We start from the raw sequence: 20,508 nt of genomic DNA, 5'->3' as shown, positions 1-20,508 counted from the left end.
GTTTCTGTCAGATATTAACTCATGCACGGTCCCAGCAAACACTCCCACTCCCTCGTCCCTCCGATGTTTCTGCAGGATTGCTTTGTGAAGACGGGCTCATGGAGAGAGAAATACCCTGCAAAGAATGAACTCAAATTGAGCATCTCCAAGGGACAAGGCTCCCAGCTTTAAACATTCTCTGTCCTTTCCCCCCAGGCCCAGTTCCTTTGCTGAGATTCTGATAAAAGTAAATTGGGAAAAGTGCATTTTGATTTTTACAGGCTGAATTATTGCAGAGAGCTGCGCATGCGCGCTCTAGCCCCGCCCCCTTCGTCGATGCCTAGTCAGCAGAAGAGCGCATGCGCCCTCCCCTCCCCCAGCCCTATCTGTGATCGTCATTCACTCAGTGAGCGGAAGAAGATGGTTTCAAACAGCCGGGAATGGAGAGCCCGCAGCCCCGGGGTAAGGCAGCGAGCAGCAGCCTCCTTACAGCAGCGCTTTGGGAGCGTATCCGTTATCCGTAGATGGGCTCAGAGACCGGCACTGAGTCCGGGGGGAGTTCAGGGGGAGTCGGGGTCTGTGTGTAAGGGACGGAGTGGAGCAAGAACCAGTGTCAGTGCGTGGTGTGAGTGGGGGGAGGGAGAGGCCATTCTCGGGCTGTGTGTGGACGGTGTGTGTCCAGGGTGAAGGGAGACAGAATGGGCAGAATCTGCTGTTTACAATCATTCCTGCTTTCTCTTTCCTAACCAGGAGTGAACGATCCTGGTTTAGTTCCGTCGGGGGCTGTTTGTTTGTCAGAGGCAGAGTGGAGCAGGAACTAATTCCGGAACATGGAGTGAATGGGGGAAGGGAGAGGCCATTCTCGGGCTGTGTGTGGACAGTGTGAGGTCATAAGACCATAAGAAATAGGAACAGGAGTAGGCCATACGGCCCCTCGAGCCTGTTCCACCATTTAATAAGATCCTGGCTGATCTGATCATGGACTCAGCTCCACTTCCCCGCCCACTCCCCATAACCCCTTATCGTTTAACAAACTGTCTATTTCTGTCTTAAATTTATTCAGTGTCCCAACTTCCACAGCTCTCTGAGACAGCGAATTCCACACATTTACACACCTCTGAGAGAATAAATTTCTCCTCATCTCTGTTTTAAATGGGCGGCCCCTTATTCTAAGATCATGCCCGCTAGTTCTAGTCTCCCCCATCAGTGAAAACATCCTCTCTGCATCCACCTTGTCAAGACCCCTGATAATCTTATACGTTTCGATAAGATCACCTCCCATTTTTCTGAATTCCAATGAGTAGAGGTCCAACCTACTCAACCTTTCCTCATAAGTCAACCCCTCATCCACGGAATCAACCTAGTGAACCTTCTCTGAACTGTCTCCAAAGCAAGTATATCCTTTCATAAATATGGAAATCAAAATTGCACACAGTATTCCAGCTGTGGCCTCACCAATACCTTGTATAGCTGTAGCAAGACTTCCCTGCTTTTATACTCCATACCGTTTGCAATAAAGGCCAAGATACCATTCGCCTTCCTGATCAATTGCTGTACCTGCATGCTTTCCTTTTGTGTTTCATGCACAAGTACCGTCAGGTCCTTCTGTACTGCGGCACTTTGCAATCTTTCTCCATTTAAATAATAACTTGCTCTTTGATTTTTTTTCTGCCAAACTGCATGACCTCACACTTTCCAACATTATACTCCATCTGTCAAATTTTTGCCCACTCACTTAGCCTGTAAATGTCCTTTTGCAGATTTTTTGTGTCCTCCTCACACATTGCTTTTCCTCCCATCTTTGTATCATCAGCAAACTTGGCTACATTTCACTCGGTCCCTTCTTCCAAGTCGTTTACTATAGATTGTAAATAGTTGGGGTCCCAGCACTGATCCCTGCAGCACCCCACTAGTTACTGGTTGCCAACCAGAGATTTAACCATTTATCCGGACTCTCTGTTCTCTGTTAAACATAGAAACATAGAAAAATAGGTGCAGGAGTATGCCATTCGGCCCTTCGAGCCTGCACCGCCATTCAATAAGATCATGGCTGATCATTCCCTCAGTACCCCTTTCCTGCTTTCTCTCCATACCCCTTAATCCTCTTAACCATAAGAGCCATATCTAACTCCCTCTTGAATATATTCAGTAACTGGTATCAACAACTCTCTGCGGCAGGGAATTCCACAGGTTAACAACTCTCTGAATGAAGAAGTTTCTCCTCATCTCAGTCCTAAATGGCCTACCCCTTATCCTAAGACTGTGTCCCCTGGTTCTGGACTGCCCCAACATCGGGAACATTCTTCCCGCATCTAACCTGTCCAGTCCCGTCAGAATCTTATATGTTTCTATGAGATCCCCTCTCATCCTTCCAAACTCCAGTGAATAAAGGCCCAGTTGATCCAGTCTCTCCTCATATGACAGTCCAGCCATCCCTGGAATCAGTATGGTGAACCTTCGCTGAACTCCCTCAATAGCAAGAATGTCCTTCCTCAGATGAGGAGACCAAAACTGTACACAATATTCAAGATGTGGCCTCAACAGGGCCCTGTACAACTGCAGTAAGACCTCCCTGCTCCTATACTCAAATCCCCTAGCTATGAATGCCAACATACCATTTGCCTTTTCACTGCCTGCTGTACCTGCGTGCCCACTTTCAGTGACTGATGAACCATGACACCCAGGTCTCGTTGCACCTCCCCTTTTCCTAGTCTTCCGCCATTCAGATAATATTCTGCCTTCGTGTTTTTGCCCCCAAAATGGATAACCTCACATTTATCCACATTATACTGCATCTGTCATGCATTTGCCCACTCACCTAAACTGTCCAAGTCACCCTGCAGCCTCTTAGCGTCCTCCTCACAGCTCACACCATCACCCAGTTTAGTGTCATCTGCAAACTTGGAGATATTACACTCTATTCCTTCATCCAAATCGTTAATGTATATTAATGTATAATGTATGTTAGTTAGCCAATCGTCTATCCATGCTAACGTATTACTCCCAACCCTGTGAACTTTTATTTTGTGCAGTAACCTTTCAAGTGGTACCTTGTCAAATGCCTTCCGGAAATCCAAATACACCACATCCACTGATTCCCCTTCATGCACCGTGTTTGTTACATCCTCAAAGAACTCTAGCAAATTTGTCAAACATGACTTCCCCTTCATAAATCCATGCTGACTCTGCCTGATTGAATTTTGCTTTTCCAAATGTCCTGCTACTGTTTCTTTAATAATGGACTCCAACATTTTCCCAACCACAGATGTTCGGCTAACAGGTCTATAGTTTCCTGCTTTTTGTCTGCCTCCTTTTTTAAATAGGGGCATTACATTTGCAGTTTTCCAATCTCCTGGGACCTCCCCAGACTCCAGGGAATTTTGGTAAATTACAACCAATGCATCCACAATCCCTGCTGCTACTTCTCTTAAGACCCGAGGATGCAAGCCATCAGGTCCAGGGGATTTATCTGCCTTTAGTCCCATTATCTTACTGAGTACCACCTCCTTAGTGATTGTGATTGTGTTAAGTTCCTCCCCCACTATAGCCCCATGACTATCCACTGTCGGAATATTGTTAGTGTCCTCTACCGTAAAGACTGACACAAAATATTTGTTCCGAGTTCTGCCCTCTCCATGTTCCCCATTACTAATTCCATGGACTCGTCCTCTAAGGGGCCAACATTTACTTTAGTAACAGAGAAAGTAAATCATCTCACTCTTTCAAATCATTGCTGCTTTCTTTCCCCAAATCAGTAGTAATGTTTCTGATTCAGTTCCAATGTCACTGTGTTTGTTGTTCTTGGACAGTGAGCAGTGGAAACACAGCCTGACAGTGAGGATGTCGGGAGTTTCACAAAGTGCATCTATTGCAGGCACCAGGAGAGGAGTGTGTGAGAAGATATTTTAAAAAACAGTTATACTGTTTCGGTGAGTTGAGTTCTCCAGAACCGCCTGTGGTCGCAGACGTGACTCCAGAATGGTATGTTGCCTTCCTGGTGCCAGGGTGAAGGATGTCACTGAGTGTCTGCAGGACATTCTGGGGGGAGATGGTGAATAGCCAGAGGTCGTAGTCCATATCGGTACCAATGACATAGGTCGGAAGAGGGATGAAGTCCTGCAGGCAGAGGTTAGGGAGCAAGGAGAGACCTTAAAAAGCAGGACCTCAAAGGTAGTAATCTCCAGATTACTCCCAGTGTCACGAGCTAGTGAGTTCAGAAATAGGAGGATAGAGCAGATGAAAGTGTGGCTGGAGAGATGGTGCAGGTGGGAGGGCTTTCGTTTCCTGAGGCATTGGAACCGCTTCTGGGGCAGATGGGACCTGTACAAGCCGGACGGGTTGCACCTCAACAAAGCCGGGACCAATATCCTCGTGGGTGGGGGGGGGGGGGGGGTTTGCTAGTGCTGTTGGGCAGGGTTTAAACTAGCTTGGCAGTGGGATGGGAACCTGAAAATAGATTCAGTAGGGAGGAGAGTAAAGCTGGAATTAGAAAGCAAAAATAAAGAAAGTGAGTTTGAAGGAGAGAGGAAACAAGCAGGAAAAAAGGGTAAAATAACAAACTGAAAGGCACTTTGTCTAAATGCACGTAGCATTTGTAACAAAATAGATGAGTTGACGGCACAAATTGAGACAAATGGGTATGATCTGATAGCCATTACAGAGACGTGGTTGTAAGGTGACCAGGACTGGGAATTAAATATTCAGGGGTACTTGACAATCTGGAAGGACAGACAGAAACGGAAAGGAGGTGGGGTCGCTCTATTGATAAAGGATGGAATCACTGCAATAGTAAAACGATATTGGCTCAAATGATAAGGGTGTTGAAACAGTTTGGGTGGAGATAAGGAACAATAAGGGGGGAAAAAAAAATCACTGGTGGGCGTAGTCTATAGGCCCCCTAACAGTAGCAACTCTTGGTCGGAGCATAAACCAGGAAATAGTGGGGGCTTGTAAAAAGGGAACAGCAATAATCATGGGTGATCTTAACCTCCATATTGATTGGACAATTCAAATTGGTCAGGGTAGCCTTAAGGAGGAGTTCATAGAGTGCATAAGGGACTGGTTCCTTGAACAGAACCAACCAGGGGCAGGCTATCTTAGATCTGGTCCTGTGTAATGAGACAGGATTAATAAATAATCTCCTAGAAAAGGATTCCCTCGGAATGAGTGATCATAGCATGATTGAATTTCAAATTCAGATAGAGGGTGAGAAAGTTGGATCTCTAACCAGCGTACTAAGCTTAAATAAAGGAGACTATGAAGGTCTGAGGGCAGAGTTGGGTAAAGTGGAATGGGAAAATAGATTAAAATGTAGGATTGTTGATGAACAGTGGTGTATATTTAAGGAGATATTTCACAACACTCAAGAAAAATACATTCCAGTGAGGAGGAAAGGGTGTAAGAGAAAAGATAGCCATCCGTGGCTAATAAAATAAATAAAGGACAATATCCAATTAAAAACAAGGGCATACAGTGGCCAAAACTAGTGGGAGGACGGAAGACTGGGAAGCTTTTAAAAGCCAGCAAAGAACGACTAAAAAAAGATTAAGAAAGGGAAGATGAACTATGAAAGTAAATTAGCACAAAATATAAAAACAGATAGCAAGAGTTTCTATAGGTATATAAAAAGGAAAAGAGTGGCTAAAGTAAATGTTGGTCCCTTAGAGGACGAGACCAGGGAATTAATAATGGGGAACATGGAGATGGCAGAAACTCTGAACAAATATTTTGTATCCGTCTTTACGGGAGAGGACACTAACAATATTCCAACAGTGGATAGTCAAGGGGCTATAAGGGGGGAGGAACTTAACACAATCACAATCACTAAGGAGGTGGTACTCAGTAAGATAATGGGACTAAAGGCAGATAAATCCGCTGGACCTGATGGCTTGCATCCTAGGGTCTTAACAGAAGTAGCATCAGGGATTGTGGATGCATTGGTTGTAATTTACCAAAATTCCCTGTATTCTGAGGAGGTCCCAGCAGATTGGAAAACTGCAAATGTAATGCCCCTATTTAAAAAAGGAGGTAGACAAAAAGCAGGAAACTATAGACCAGTTAGCCTAATATCTGTGGTTGGGAAAATGTTGGAGTCCATTATTAAAGAAGCAGTAGCAGGACATTTGGAAAAGCAAAATTCGGTCAAGCAGAGTCAGCATGGATTTATGTTTGACAAATTTGCTGGAGTTCTTTGAGGATGTAACAAACAGAATGGATAAAGGGGAACCAGTGGATGTGGTGTATTTGGACTTCCAGAAGGTATTTGACAAGGTGCCACATGAAAGGTTACTGCACAAAATAAAAGTTCACAGGGTTGGGAGTAATATATTAGCATGGATGGAGGATTGGCTAACTAACAGAAAACAGAGAGTCGGGATAAATGGTTCATTCTCTGGTTGGCAACCAGCAACGAGTGGGGTGCCGCAGGGATCAGTGCTGGGACTCCAACTATTTACAATCTATATTAACGACTTGGAAGAAGGGACTGAGTGTAACGTAGCCAAGTTTGCTGATGATACAAAGATGGGAGGAAAAGCAATGTGTGAGGAGGACACAAAAAATCTGCAAAAGGACATTCACAGGCTAAGTGAGTGGGCAAAAATTTGACAGATGGAATATAATGTTGGAAAGTGTGAGGTCATGCATTTTGGCAGAAAAAAATCAAAGAGCAAGTTATTATTTAAATGGAGAAAGATTTCAAAGTGCCACAGTACAGCAGGACCTGGGGGTACTTGTGCATGAAACACAAAAGGATAGTATGCAGGTACAGCAAGTGATCAGGAAGGCCAATGGTATCTTGGCCTTTATTGCAAATGGTATGGAGTATAAAAGCAGGGAAGTCTTGCTACAGCTATACAAGGTATTGGTGAGGCCACAGCTGGAATACTTTGTGCAGTTTTGGTTTCCATATTTAAGAAAGGATATACTTGCTTTGGAGACAGTTCAGAGCAGGTTCACTAGGTTGATTCTGTGGATGAGGGGTTGACTTATGAGGAAAGATTGAGTAGGTTGGGCCTCTACTCATTGGAATTCAGAAGAATGAGAGGTGATCTTATCGAAACGTATAAGATTATGAGGGGTCTTGACAAGGTGGATGCAGAGAGGATGTTTCCACTGATGGGGGAGACTAGAACTAGAGGGCATGATCTTAGAATAAGGGGCCGCCCATTTAAAACAGAGATGAGGAGAAATTTCTTCTGAGGGTTATAAATCAGTGGAATTCACTGCCTCAGAGAGCTGTGGAAGCTGGGACATTGAATAAATTTAAGACAGAAATAGACAGTTTTTAAACGATAAGGGGTTATTGGGAGCGGGCGGGGAAGTGGAGCTGAGTCCATGATCAGATCAACCATGATCTTATTGAATGGCAGAACAGGCTCGAGGGGCCGTATGGCCTACTCCTGTTCCTATTTCTTATGTTCTTACGTGTTGCTGGTGATCGAGAGATACATTGTCGCTCCCTCAGATACATCATATTCTCCCCCGCATCCATATCTTGGAACTAATAATGTTCTCGTATTATTATTCTCAGAGCAAAATTCTTCAACCAGCCAGAACAAATGTGAGCTTTCCTCCACCCGGAACACGAGGAACAGTGCAGGCAACTCCTTCTCACACAGTAAGTAGATTATCACTCGCAGAGCGCAGACACACAAAACTGACCTCACTCATATTGTCACAGGCAGCAGAAGCTGTGAGTCCCACAGTGATCTGAAGTGGCAGAGTTACATTGTGAATCTTACAGCCACATGGAGCAGTAGAATCAGATGCTGTTTCACCATTGAAACCGATCACACTGACAGGTATATTAAATACCCTGACTCACTTGCCAGAAACTGGCGGGTATAGAATAAAACACACAATCACCTATCAGAAAAAATGTCAAACAGATAGTATAAACCACACTCGCATATCAGAAGCTGACAGGTACAGAGCAAAAGCCATATTCATGTTTCAGAATCTGACGGATTCAGTATTTAACCCCCCGAACATACCAGAAGATGACAGGTGCAGAATAAAACCCACATTCCTGTACCATAGACTGACCGATACAGTATACAACACATACACACATCTATGAAAGTGACAGTAACAGAATAAATTTTGCACTTGCACACAAGAAAGTGACAGGTAAAGTGTAAATCCCATATGCACATATCGGAAAGCTGAAAAGCAGGAAGTAAAATTGTTACGTGCATCGCAGAAACTGATAGGGGCAGAGTAAATCCCACACGCACACATCAGAAAAATGACAAGTAGAAGGCAAAATCTTCACTCCCATATCCGAGAAATACAAGTAAAAAGTAAAATTGATCCTCATGCTCACATACCAGAGACGGGCAGATACAGAGTAAATTTCACACTCACACAGCAGGAACTGACAGGTACAGACTAAAACACACAATCAAGTAGCAGCAACAACACAGATTGTACCCAGACTAACATAGCAGAAACTTAGAGGCACAGATTAAACCTCAACACACATACCAAAACCGGACTGTGACAGTATAAAACCCACACTTGCTTATCAGAGACTGAGAGATACAGTATAAAAACATAGAAAATAGGTGCCGGAGTAGGCCATTCGGCCCTTCGAGCCTGCACCGCCACTCAATGAGTTCATGGCTGAACATGCAACTTCAGTACCCCATTCCTGCTTTCTCGCCATACCCCTTGATCCCCCTAGTAGTAAGGACTACATCTAACTCCTTTTTGAATATATTTAGTGAATTGGCCTCAACAACTTTCTGTGGGTGAGAATTTCACAGGTTCACCACTCTCTGGGTGAAGAAGTTTCTCCTCATCTCGGTCCTAAATGGCTTACCCCTTATCCTTAGACTGTGACTCCTGGTTCTGGACTTCCCCAACATTGGGAACATTCTTCCTGCATCTAACCTGTCTAAACCCATCAGAATTTTAAACGTTTCTATGAGATTCCCTCTCATTCTTCTGAACTCCAGTGAATACAAGCCCAGTTGATCCAGTCTTTCTTGATATGTCAGTCCCACCATCCCGGGAATCAGTCTGGTGAACCTTCGCTCCCTCAATAGCAAGAATGTCCTTCCTCAAGTTAGGAGACCAAAACTGTACACAATACTCCAGGTGTGGCCTCACCAAGGCCCTGTACAACTGTAGTAACACCTCCCTGCCCCTGTACTCAAATCCCCTCGCTATGAAGGCCAACATGCCATTTGCTTTCTTAACCGCCTGCTGTACTTACATGCCAACCTTCAATGACTGATTTACCATGACACCCAGGTATCGTTGCACCTCCCCTTTTCCTAATCTGCCACCATTCAGATAATAGTCTGTCTCTCTGTTTTTACCACCAAAGTGGATAACCTCACATTTATCAACATTATACTTCATCTGCCATGCATTTGCCCACTCACCTAACCTATCCAAGTCACTCTGCAGCCTCATAGCATCCTCCTCGCAGCTCACACTACCACCCAACTTAGTGTCATCAGCAAATTTGGAGATACTACATTTAATCCCCTCGTCTAAATCATTAATGTACAATGTAAACAGCTGGGGCCCCAGCACAGAACCTTGCGGTACCCCACTAGTCACTGCCTGCCATTCTGAAAAGTACCCATTTACTCCTACTCTTTGCTTCCTGTCTGCCAACCAGTTCTCAATCCACGTCAGCACACTACCCCCAATCCCATGTGCTTTAACTTTGCACATTAATCTCTTGAGTGGGACCTTGTCAAGAGCCTTCTGAAAGTCCAAATACACCACATCAACTGGTTCTCCCTTGTCCACTCTACTGGAAACATCCTCAAAAAAATTCCAGAAGATTTTTCAAGCATGATTTCCCTTTCACAAATCCATGCTGACTTGGACCTATCATGTCACCTCTTTCCAAATGCGCTGCTATGACATCCTTAATAATTGATTCCATCATTTTACCCACTACTGAGGTCAGGCTAACCGGTCTATAATTCCCTGTTTTCTCTCTCCCTCCTTTTTTAAAAAGTGGGGTTACATTGGCTACCCTCCACTCCATAGGAACTGATCCAGAATCTATGGAATGTTGGAAAATGACTGTCAATGCATCCGCTATTTCCAAGGCCACCTCCTTAAGTACTCTGGGATGCAGTCCATCAGGCCCTGGGAATTTATTGGCCTTCAATCCCATCAATTTCCCCAACACAATTTCCCGACTAATAAAGATTTCCCTCAGTTCCTCCTCCTTACCAGACCCTCTGACCTCTTTTATATCCAGAAGGTTGTTTGTGTCCTCCTTCGTGAATACCGAACCAAAGTACTTGTTCAATTGGTCTGCCATTTCTTTGTTCCCCGTTATGACTTCCCCTGATTCTGACTGTAGGGGACCTACGTTTGTCTTTACTAACCTTTTTCTCTTTACATACCTATAGAAACTTTTGCAGTCCGTCTTAATGTTCCCTGCAAGCTTCCTCTCGTACTCTATTTTCCCTGCCCTAATCAAAGCCTTTGACCTCCTCTGCTGAGTTCTAAATTTCTCCCAGTCCCCGGGTTGGCTGCTATTTCTGGCCAATTTGTATGCCACTTCCTTGGCTTTAATACTATCCCTGATTTCCCTTGATAGCCACGGTTGAGCCACCTTCCCTTTTTTATTTTTACGCCAGACAGGGATGTACAATTGTTGTAGTTTATCCATGCGGTCTCTAAATGTCTGCCATTGCCCATCCACAGTCAACCCCTTAAGTATCATTCGCCAATCTATCCTAGCCAATTTACGCCTCATACCTTCAAAGTTACCTTCTTTAAGTTCTGGACCATGGTCTCTGAATTAACTGTTTCATTCTCCATCCTAATGTAGAATTCCACCATATTATGTTCACTCTTTCCCAAGGGGCCTCGCACAACGAGATTGCTAATTAATCCTCTCTCATTACCCACACTCACACATCAGAGGCTGACATATTAAAATCCATATTCCCATAACATAAGTGAGTATTGGCATTTCATTGTGTCTGTCAATTTATCAGTACTTGACAGGTACAGGGTAAAGCCTCTCTTCCATACCAGAAACTGACAAGTACAAAGAAAAGCCCACTCTCAATTAAGCAGAAACTGGCAGGTATCGAGTCAGGCCCACAATCACACATCAGAACTTGACAGGTACAGAATAAAACTCAGACTCCTATTAAAAAAAAATGGAGAGATACAGAGAAAGGTCCACACTCATACCAGAGACAGATAGATACAGAGTGAAACTCAGACTCATTTACCAGAGACCGACTGATTCAGCATAAACTCTCGCCTCCATAACAAAAATTGACAGGTAGAAAGTAAAACGAATACCCTATCAGGAATTGGTGGTACACAGTAAAACAATACTAACATACTGGAGAATGACGGGTATGGAGTAAAGCTCACATTCACATAACAGATGGACAGGTACAGCACAAAACACACACTCACACACCAGGAATGGAAAGATACAGAATGAAACCCACAGACAATTACCAGAAATTGACAGGTATGGGATAAAACCCACACTCTCCTATCAGAAACTGACATACAGAGTAAAACCCTCATTCACATACCAGAGACGGACAGATACAGAGTCAAATCCACACTCCCATACCAGACACCCACAATATAAGAACATAAGAAATAGGAGCAGGAGAAGGCCGTACGGCCCCTTGAGCCTGCTCCGCCATTTAACACGATCATGGCTGATCTGACCATGGACTCAGGTCTGCTTCCCTGCCTGCTCCCCATAACCCCTTATTCCCTTATCTCTGTCTTAAATTTATTCAATGTCCCAGCTTCCACAGCTCTCTGAGATAGTAAATTCCACAGATTTACAACCCTCTGAGAGAAGAAATTCCTCCTCACCTCAGTTTTAATTGGCCTCTTATTGTAAGATTATGCCCCCTAGTTCTAGTCTCCCCTATCGGTGGAAACATCCTCTCTGCAACCAGCTTGTCAAGCCCCCTCATAATCTTATGCGTTTCGATAATATACCTCTTCTTCTGACTTCCGATGAGTAGAGGCCCAACCTCCTCAACCTTTCCTCATAAGTCAACCTCCTCATTTCCGGAATCAACCTAGTGACCCTTCACTGGACTGCCTCCAAAGCAAGTATATCCTTTCAGAAATATGGAAACCAAAACTGCACGCACTATTCCAGGTGTGGCCTCACCAATAACCTGTATAACTGTAGAAATACATCCTTGCTTTTATACTCCATCTCCTTTGCAATAAAGGCCAAGACTCCATTGGCCTTCCTGATCACTTGCTAATCTTTTGTGTTTCATGTACAAGTACTCCCAGGTTCCGCTGTATTGCAACACTTTGCAATCTTTCTCCATTTAAATAATAATTTGCTCTTTGATTTTTTTTCTGCCAAAGTGCATGACCTCACACTTTCCAACATTATACTCCATCTGTCAAATGTTTGCCCACTCACTTAGCCTATTGCAGATTCTTTGTGTCCTCCTCACACATTGCTTTTCCTCCCATCTTTGTATCGTCAGCAAACTTGGCTAGGATACACTCGGTCCCTTCTTCCAAGTCGTTAATATAGATTGTAAATAGTTGGGGTCGCAGCATTAATCCCTGCGGCACTGCACTAGTTCCTGATTGCCAACCCAAGAATGAACCATTTATCCCGACTCTCTGTTTTCTGTTAGTTAGCCAATCCTCTATCCATGCTAACCTATTACCCACAACCCCTTGAACTTGTATCTTGCACAGTAAGCTTTTATGTGGTATCTTATCAAATGCCTTCTGGAAGTCCAAATACACCACATCCACTTTATCCACCCTGTTCGTTACATCCTCAAAGAATTCCAGCAAATTTGTCCAAGGTGACTTCCCCTTCATAACTCCATGCTGACTCTGCCTGACTGAATTATGCTTTTCGAAATGTCCTGCTACTGATTCTTTACTAATGGACTCCAACATTTATCGAACCACAGATGTTGGGCAAACTGGTCGATAGTTTCCTCCTTTTTGTCTGCCTCCTTTTTCATCAAGTGTGGTTCTCAGGCCCAGAGTCAGAGCCGCCGGGCCCACTCCTTTCGAAGGTGCTGACCCTGGCTGTGTTCAGTTCTACACTCACTGGTTCCCCTCCCTCTCTCTCTCACTGATCCCGAGAGGAGGCTGATTCTGATTGGGTTCAGTTCAACACTCACTGGTTACTCTCCTCCCCAGAAGGTGCTGATTCTGCCACCCACCACCCCCCACCCCCCCCACCCCCGGGCAACACCGAGTACGGCTCTCGGGCCCCGGGCAACACCGAGTGCGGTTCTCAGGCCCCGAGTCAGAGCCGCCAGGCCCGGCACCAGCAACGCCCGGGGGCAGTGCCACCCCCACATCAGGAAAACAACAACTTGCATTTATACAGCAGGCCCAGCAATTCCCAGTCGCTCTGTATCAGGGAGGGAGCTGGATGCAGAAGTCACTCCCTCACCTCCTGTGTGGGTCTGTTTGTTGCATCAGTTTGAGCTGGAGGAGGGAGAAGCTGCTGGGTTTCACCCCCAGTACTTCTGGGCCCAGTGGGACCAACAATTTCCCATGTGGGACTGTCACGGGAGGTGGGTTCCCTTCCCTGAAGGACAGTTGTGTTTTTATGACAATCCAGCAACTTTCATGGTCACTTTTTTCTAGTGCCGGCCCCACAAATGACCAGATTCATTAAGCTCAATTTCACAAACTGCCTTTGTGTTTTTGTGGGTTCTCTCTCACACTCCCTTTTTCCTGTTTGAAATTCACTTTACAGGGTGTTAAAAGGGGAGGATTTGTAGACTGGAAGCTCAAACCAAACATCACTTCAAGATCTGACAGTCACTCGATACATCGGGACCGGAATATCATCAGCTTTTGACCAGGGAAGCAGAAGACACCGTTCACAGTGGGAAGAAACAGTACACGTGCTCTGTGTGTGAACAAGGCTTCAGCCGAACATCCAAACTGGAGAGACACAAGCGCAGTCACACTGGGGAGAAACCATGTAAATGTGAGGACTGTGGGAAACGATTCAACTACCCGTCCCAGCTGGAACTACATCGGCGAGGTCACACCGGGGAGAGGCCGTTTACCTGTTCCGACTGTGGGATGGTGTTAATTTCTGAATTCTTTTACCTCAATCTGGTTCAGTAAAATTACTGAGTCGAATACCTCTTGTGCTTTGAACAAAGCAGTCTTTATTACCGGCCAGTAAGACCTATCAGACAGAAGATATACTCTCTGGATAGAGCGTACACACTCCCTACGGATAGGTGAAGTTACATCGTAAAGCGTTAACAGTTATACAGTTTTGAAATCAGATAACAAAATACAAATGGATTGACAGTCTAACTCAGACACTCATTAGTCAATCTATATGAGATGTTCTTCTTGAAAGCTCAAGTATTGCCTCCAAATGTTTCAATCTAATGGTGTGACTATTTACTGAGACCTTGCAATTCTGCAGATGTATTTCATGTTACAATTATATATTATTGGCAGGATTAGTGACTTGAAACCTTGAGACAGACTGTTAGCTAAGCTGATGTTGCACTATTTGCAATCTGACATTCTCCCAGCTATTCTTCCATGGCTTATACATTTTCATATATCCCGTTTACTTTACTGTCCTTAATTCCATATATTCCGTTCAGATATCCACATCCCCCCTTTTATCATTCTATGATAACATTTAGGATCATTCTATGAGTATTGCATTGTTGAGTAGTTCTCTAGTTTGTTGGATCATAACCCGGGAACCCTTGACCACAAGAGGGTCTGCTAACCTTGTCATTGCTTTACAGCAGAGGTTAAGGCAACCAACAATCAAACAGCAGGTAATTATTATGATGAGAACAATTGCCCCATGTATTAGATAGGATCTCCAAGATCCACCCAGAAACCAATCAAACCTGCTAAGTTCTTTTGCTGGTGTGGATAACTTTTTCACCTCCCTCCTTATGTGATCGGCAAGGTGGGTTATGTTTTCTGAATTATCAGGAATGTAAGTGCAACATTCAGATCCTATCAGGGCACACGTTCCCCCTTTCTCAGCTAACAGGTAATCGAGGGCCATTCGGTTTTGTAATGCTACGGTCCTTATCGCTACCATTTCAGCTGTGATGCCCTCCAGAGCCTCAGCAGTGCGGTTAGCTACCTGTTCCAATATCGTTTCTTTGAATCCATCTAACAGTCTCAGTTAGGGTCAGGGGAACGGTGCGCAAAGGAATTCCCCCTTTGGAATGTATAGGGATATGTGAACACACCCAGCATCTAGTGAAGTGCCCTTTTTCCGCATAAACGTAAGACATATACAAAAAGGTGTTTACATGGAGCTCTCGCCTTTGTCTTCCTTCCCGTGCACCAAAACTGTCATATATCAACACTATTATGCAGACAGTAGCATACAGACACAATCTCATCTTATAAATAGTCCAATTATTTAGCTGATAAAAAGAGTTCTGTTTTCACGTTTCCCTTCAGGTCTCCGTCAGTGTATTTGGTCAAACTGATCCTCCTTCAACTGCCTTGTTCAGCTATAGGGAGGAGGAGATCTGGAACAGAAACAGGAATTAGACTAACCAGCAAAATTTGTTTAAATGGTGATGAGCTTGCAGTGGTGCAGGTGAACCCAGACACTTTTCCCCTCAACCTTGGCTGCAGTGGGGGTAGTGAGTGACACCTAAAAAGGCCCCTCCTATTGTGGCTCTAATCCCTTCCGAATCCATACTTCCCTGGTGCCACGAGGGACAATTCGGGTAAAACTGGGAGGTCGAGGTGAGCATCTTGAACCTGGTTGTGAACTAGTCGCAGAGCCTGAGTCAGAGAAAGAACATAGGTGGTCATCAGTCTAGCTGAGATCTCATATCTAGGAACAATTTCCCTCATTAACACCTTAACAACAGTCTGAGTCTTATTGTCCAGGTTAGGGTAGGCTTCAATCCATCTGCTAAACACATCTACTATTACTAACACATATCTGTAACACTGAACTTTTTGCAACTCAATGTAGTTCAACTGAAATGTCTCAAAGGGACCTTCGGGTAGGGGCGTTTTACCCCAATCACAGGGGACTCCCTTCCCTGGATTATGCTGTTGGCAAACAAGGCAACGACTACTAGTCTTCTGGGCCAGCGCCTGAAGTCTTGGGTGCCACCAAGTAGCCAAAAGCGTATCACTTGTTGCCCTTGCTCCACAATGAGTAGCAAAATGCAAACATTCTATAACCCAAGAGGCCAACTCGTCAGACATGCAAGTCTGTTCCGCGGGAGTGGTCCAGAGTTTAGAGACATGGTCATAGGTACATCCATAATTTTTCCACAACAGTTTATCTTTTTCAGGAGCGTCCTCCTGTGCTTGTATAACATCTTGGATGGTTGGCATTGGTTTGACCGAGGCTAACTTATTCTTTTCAGGATTTTTAGTTTGACTCATCATTCTGGGCACTACCATCCGTTGTTCCCGAGAGGCCTGTTTGGCCTCTTGGTCAGCACAACGATTCCCTATATCAACCAGAGATTTTCCGGTAGTGTGGGCAGTACATTTGATAATGGCAATGCGTTTGGGGTACATGAGGGCTTGCAACAAATCAGATACTAACTGTTTATGAGATATCTCATTCCCCTGTGAGGTTAGGAATCCCCTATTTTTCCATAATTGTCCGAAATCATGCGCCACCCCAAAGGCATACCTAGAGTCGGTATAGATATTGACTTTGAGATCTTTGGCCAAGATACAGGCTTGGGTGAGGGCGAATAGTTCAGCTTGTTGAGCAGAATAGGCGGTTTCAAAGTGGCAGATTCCAAGACCTGATTCTCCTGGTTTACTATGGCGTATCCTGAGATTCGTGTATCTTCTGGATTAATAGAAGTACTTCCGTCAACATACATAAACAATCATGACTGGGTTCTTCCTCATCTTTGGTTGGCTCAGTAAGAATACAGTCTGGATCTTCCATTGGTACATCAACTAAATCTTCCCTGACTGATGTGGCCTCTTAAATTAAAGATAAACAATCATGACTGGGTTCTTCCTCATCTTGGGGTGGCTCAGTAAGAAAACAGGCCGGATTAATTGCAGTACAGTGCCGAAAAGTCAGTTTAGGATTGCCTGTGATTTCAGTGGGTTCTGTCGGATAGAGGGCCAGTCCACATTGCCCTGCACTGGGATCTCAATTAATGGGAGTATAACCCACTTGGGAGGGGTCCTCTGCCCACACATGAGGATCCACATAGTCGGGTATGTCCGAGCCAGTATGATGCCATAGAGTTGTTAATACTTTCTCGGGGTCCCCATTAAATTGGACTGTTCGGCCATGTTTTACGATTTGCACATCCCGGCTGGTAGGGTCAGCCTCATCTATGGCCTTGTGTACCATAACTCCCAAATCTTTAGCATGGTGAGGGGCTAATACTTCACGAGCAATATGCGGTGCCATTGTTAGGGGCTGTTTCCACAGATTCTTATCCACTTCCACAAAATCTGCCTCTCTTTCCAGTCCAGTCACTCTAGCCCTAAATAGAATTCCCTTCACTTCCCCTTCGTGATCCTGATAAAAGTTCTGCAGGACCTGATTCTTTCCACTGGGATCGTATGCTAGGGTCACGTGACAGGGTGCCTGCGGCAGGTCCAGAGACCACCACTGAGGGGTTCTAGTGGTATAATACTGCCGCTTAAGGGTTTCCTGTTTTACAATAATCCCGTTATCTCCACACTCCAAATGCAACTGGAATTTGCAAAGGAGGTCTCTAGCCATCAAGTTACAGTCCAGATTGGTTGTGATAACAACTCGATGTTCCACCGATTCTTCCTGGTAACCCATTTTAACCGGTTCTGACACTGGGAATGTCGAGATTTGTCCCAGGAATCCTGAAAGTTCCTGTGTTTCAGTAGAAGCAGGGAGTTTAAGCTTTGATTGTACAGAAGACATGAAGGCTCCCGTATCTATCAAAAAGGGTTGCCACTCATTCAGAATGGGTTCGTCGTCCGGGGAGGATCCCTGCACAATCAAGCTGCGTAGTCAATCGGGGGACAATTGACCAAAGGGGTTGTTCTGGGAGAAGTTAGTGTAAGATCTTCCTCTCCCCCCTTGCCCCCCTCCTCTTCCTCCTCTTCCTTTTCCATGCTGACGGTAGGGGCAATTTTTATTCCAATGTCCTTCCTGCCCACAATTAAAACAGTCAATTCCTCTTACCCAGTCCCGGCCTCTTCCCATACCATGCCGGGGACAATAGGGAGGTTTATTAGCAGGGCTCGGGCCGTTTGGTTGTTTAGTATAACCGTATCCTTGCTTATCCATCCAATCCTGTATGCAACACTGCGGTTCTATTGATCCTTCCTCCCGAGATGGCTCTTCCTTTCTAGTCACGTATTCAGTCTTGACCCGGGTTGGGGGCGCACCTCCCCCCTCCCCTTTCTTTTTCTGCCAATAATATTTAACTGCCCTTTCCATCTGTCCGGATAGCGTGAGCAATCAAATAGTTGTTTGAAGATCACAGACATCTATAGAGAGGTGGTCTGCAGCTTGTTGTGCATCAGGGTTTGGCATTGGTCTGACAGGGAATTGGTGTCGGGACTTTGGGATCTTGGAAATCATTTCCAGGCCGGAGGATGTTTCAGAGCTGTCTGACTGCTTGACAGTTCTGCGTCTCGATCGGCGGGGGTGTTTGCTATGTCTTTCACAACTTGGACTGGTAGGTTGACTAGAAGATTTACGGGACTGTTTGTGATGTTAAGATATAGTTCTGCCCTTTCGAGTGTGAGATCTGGTCCTTTCGGCTGTATTGCTTGTAAACTGGGGATCCGAATCGCTATCAGAGGATGAGGAGTCAGTTTAGGTTTGTTGCTTTGGTGATATGTGGTTGTTCCTAACTCTTTTTTACTGGAGTGTTAGGTGGAGGGTGTTGGGAAGAGGACTGGAGCAAGAGGCCAGGGGGTGCGGGAGGCGCCGTTGGGCGCTGAGTCAGTGGCCACTCATCAATTTCATCATCAGCCTCGGTTAACACAAAGCCAGCCATTTTAACTTGTAGTTGATCAATACCTTTCTCAGAGGTCCCAGAGGATCTCTTAGCAAGTTTCTCGTGCGCACCTTCATTCTTTTTTTTTAAAGACGTCTACAGTTTTAACATGTGTTCCCTCTGTCAATGCAAGTCCTAATTTAATAGCATTTGTTTGCCAACTCGATAGAAGTGATGCATCTTTTAATTTCTGACAATAATGTCGCCAGGTTGCAATTACATTTTTTTTTATCCCCTTTTCCTCGTCCCCTTCTCCAAATTAATCCCTGTGCTTTTTTTTTTACCTCTACGCTTCTAGTGTCACTTAGAGGCCACTGGTCATCCCCTAATAATTTGTTCAGGGCTCCTGATAATTTTCTAAAGTCTTCAGCTCTTTCAGGGAATTCCTCACATAACTTTTGTAGCGGACTATCCGCATCCGTGGTTTTATCTAACTGATTTCCCATTTTCACACTGCCCCTCGTATTACTGTGTCGCTACGCGTTCGTGTCGTCGTGCAATTTAAACAAACTTACAAATAGACACAGACTTTACAGAACTAACACGGACTTTAACTAACTCCAAATCTAACACTTACCCGCATCACCGCACGGTCCGCGTCGCCGCACGATCTTAATACTAAACTACCACGTTGCCCCGCAGTTCACGTCGCCTTGCAATCCGCGTTGCCCCGCAGCTCACGCCGCCGCGCAATCCGCGTCGACCCGTGGCTCGCGTCGCCGCGCGAGTTAAGATACTTTAACTTTACTTTACCCGCATCGCCGCACGGTCCGCATAGCCGCGCGATCTACAAAATAGACAAAGACTTCTAACACGTACCCGCATCACCGCACGGTCCGCATAGCCGCACGATCTTAATACTAAACTTAAAACTCTAAACACCTTAAGACTTACAGACTTACTGCCATTAGCACTGACTTTCGCGATTCGCGTTGCTGCGCCTCTGCGTCACTACGCGTCGGCGTCACTGCGCGTTTACGTCACTGCGCGTCTACGTCACTGCGCGTTGACGTCACTGCGCGTTCGCTTCACTGCGCGTTTACGTCACCGCGTTCGCTTCGGCCCTTCTCTCTCTCGGCCGCGCGTTCGCGTCGGCCCTACCTTCCGAGTTGCTGCGGGGTTTTTTTTTTAAATTCAATCAGAGCCTAGACGGGCCAAGTGATATACAAGGTCGACGTCGTACCTGAGTTGAACACCTATCCTCTATTTAAATCCCCATTTTATTCCCTGTGAGCCTAATTTTCTAATTTTGATTTCTTATGAGCCTCAATTAATTTATTTTAGTCTCCAAATTTCCCTATCCTTTGACGTTACTGCGCAGTTTAAATTCAATCAGTCAATGAAAGCCCTAATTTAATGGAGTTTTTTTTTTCTGCCAATTGGACAGGAGTGATTTTATATTTTTCATAATTTAAAATCTCAGAACATTTTTTTCTTTCAGCACCTATTTAGTACGTTACTTTTTTTTTATAACTAGAGAGAAGTCTGGCACGTAGGCTGTGGACTGCTTTTCGTTATCTCAATTGATCCTTTTGAATCCATCTCAGTTGTTTTGCTGTGCCTT

General features: G+C 44.9%; 2 protein-coding genes and 1 long non-coding RNA gene across 4 annotated transcripts in view; 1 reads left to right on the top strand and 2 right to left on the bottom strand.

The window, feature by feature from the left end:
- The window catches only part of LOC139248263 (zinc finger protein 551-like), a 359,795-nt gene that overhangs the window by 59,960 nt on the left and 279,327 nt on the right, over nucleotides 1–20,508 (bottom strand). The gene's annotated exons all lie outside the window — the stretch shown is intronic.
- LOC139248256 (integrin alpha-X-like) overlaps nucleotides 1–20,508 on the bottom strand; it is a 230,761-nt gene that overhangs the window by 167,140 nt on the left and 43,113 nt on the right. The gene's annotated exons all lie outside the window — the stretch shown is intronic.
- Nucleotides 365–14,262, top strand: LOC139248277 (uncharacterized). The gene is made up of 3 exons (XR_011591026.1): nucleotides 365–441; nucleotides 7,511–7,597; nucleotides 13,703–14,262. It is a non-coding gene; the product is annotated as an uncharacterized lncRNA (long non-coding RNA).

This window comes from Pristiophorus japonicus, unplaced genomic scaffold, assembly GCF_044704955.1.
Source record: "Pristiophorus japonicus isolate sPriJap1 unplaced genomic scaffold, sPriJap1.hap1 HAP1_SCAFFOLD_29, whole genome shotgun sequence".
Taxonomy (NCBI): domain Eukaryota; kingdom Metazoa; phylum Chordata; class Chondrichthyes; family Pristiophoridae; genus Pristiophorus; species Pristiophorus japonicus.
Note: the sequence above shows the minus strand (reverse complement) of the source record. Positions and strands in the feature narration are given on the sequence as shown.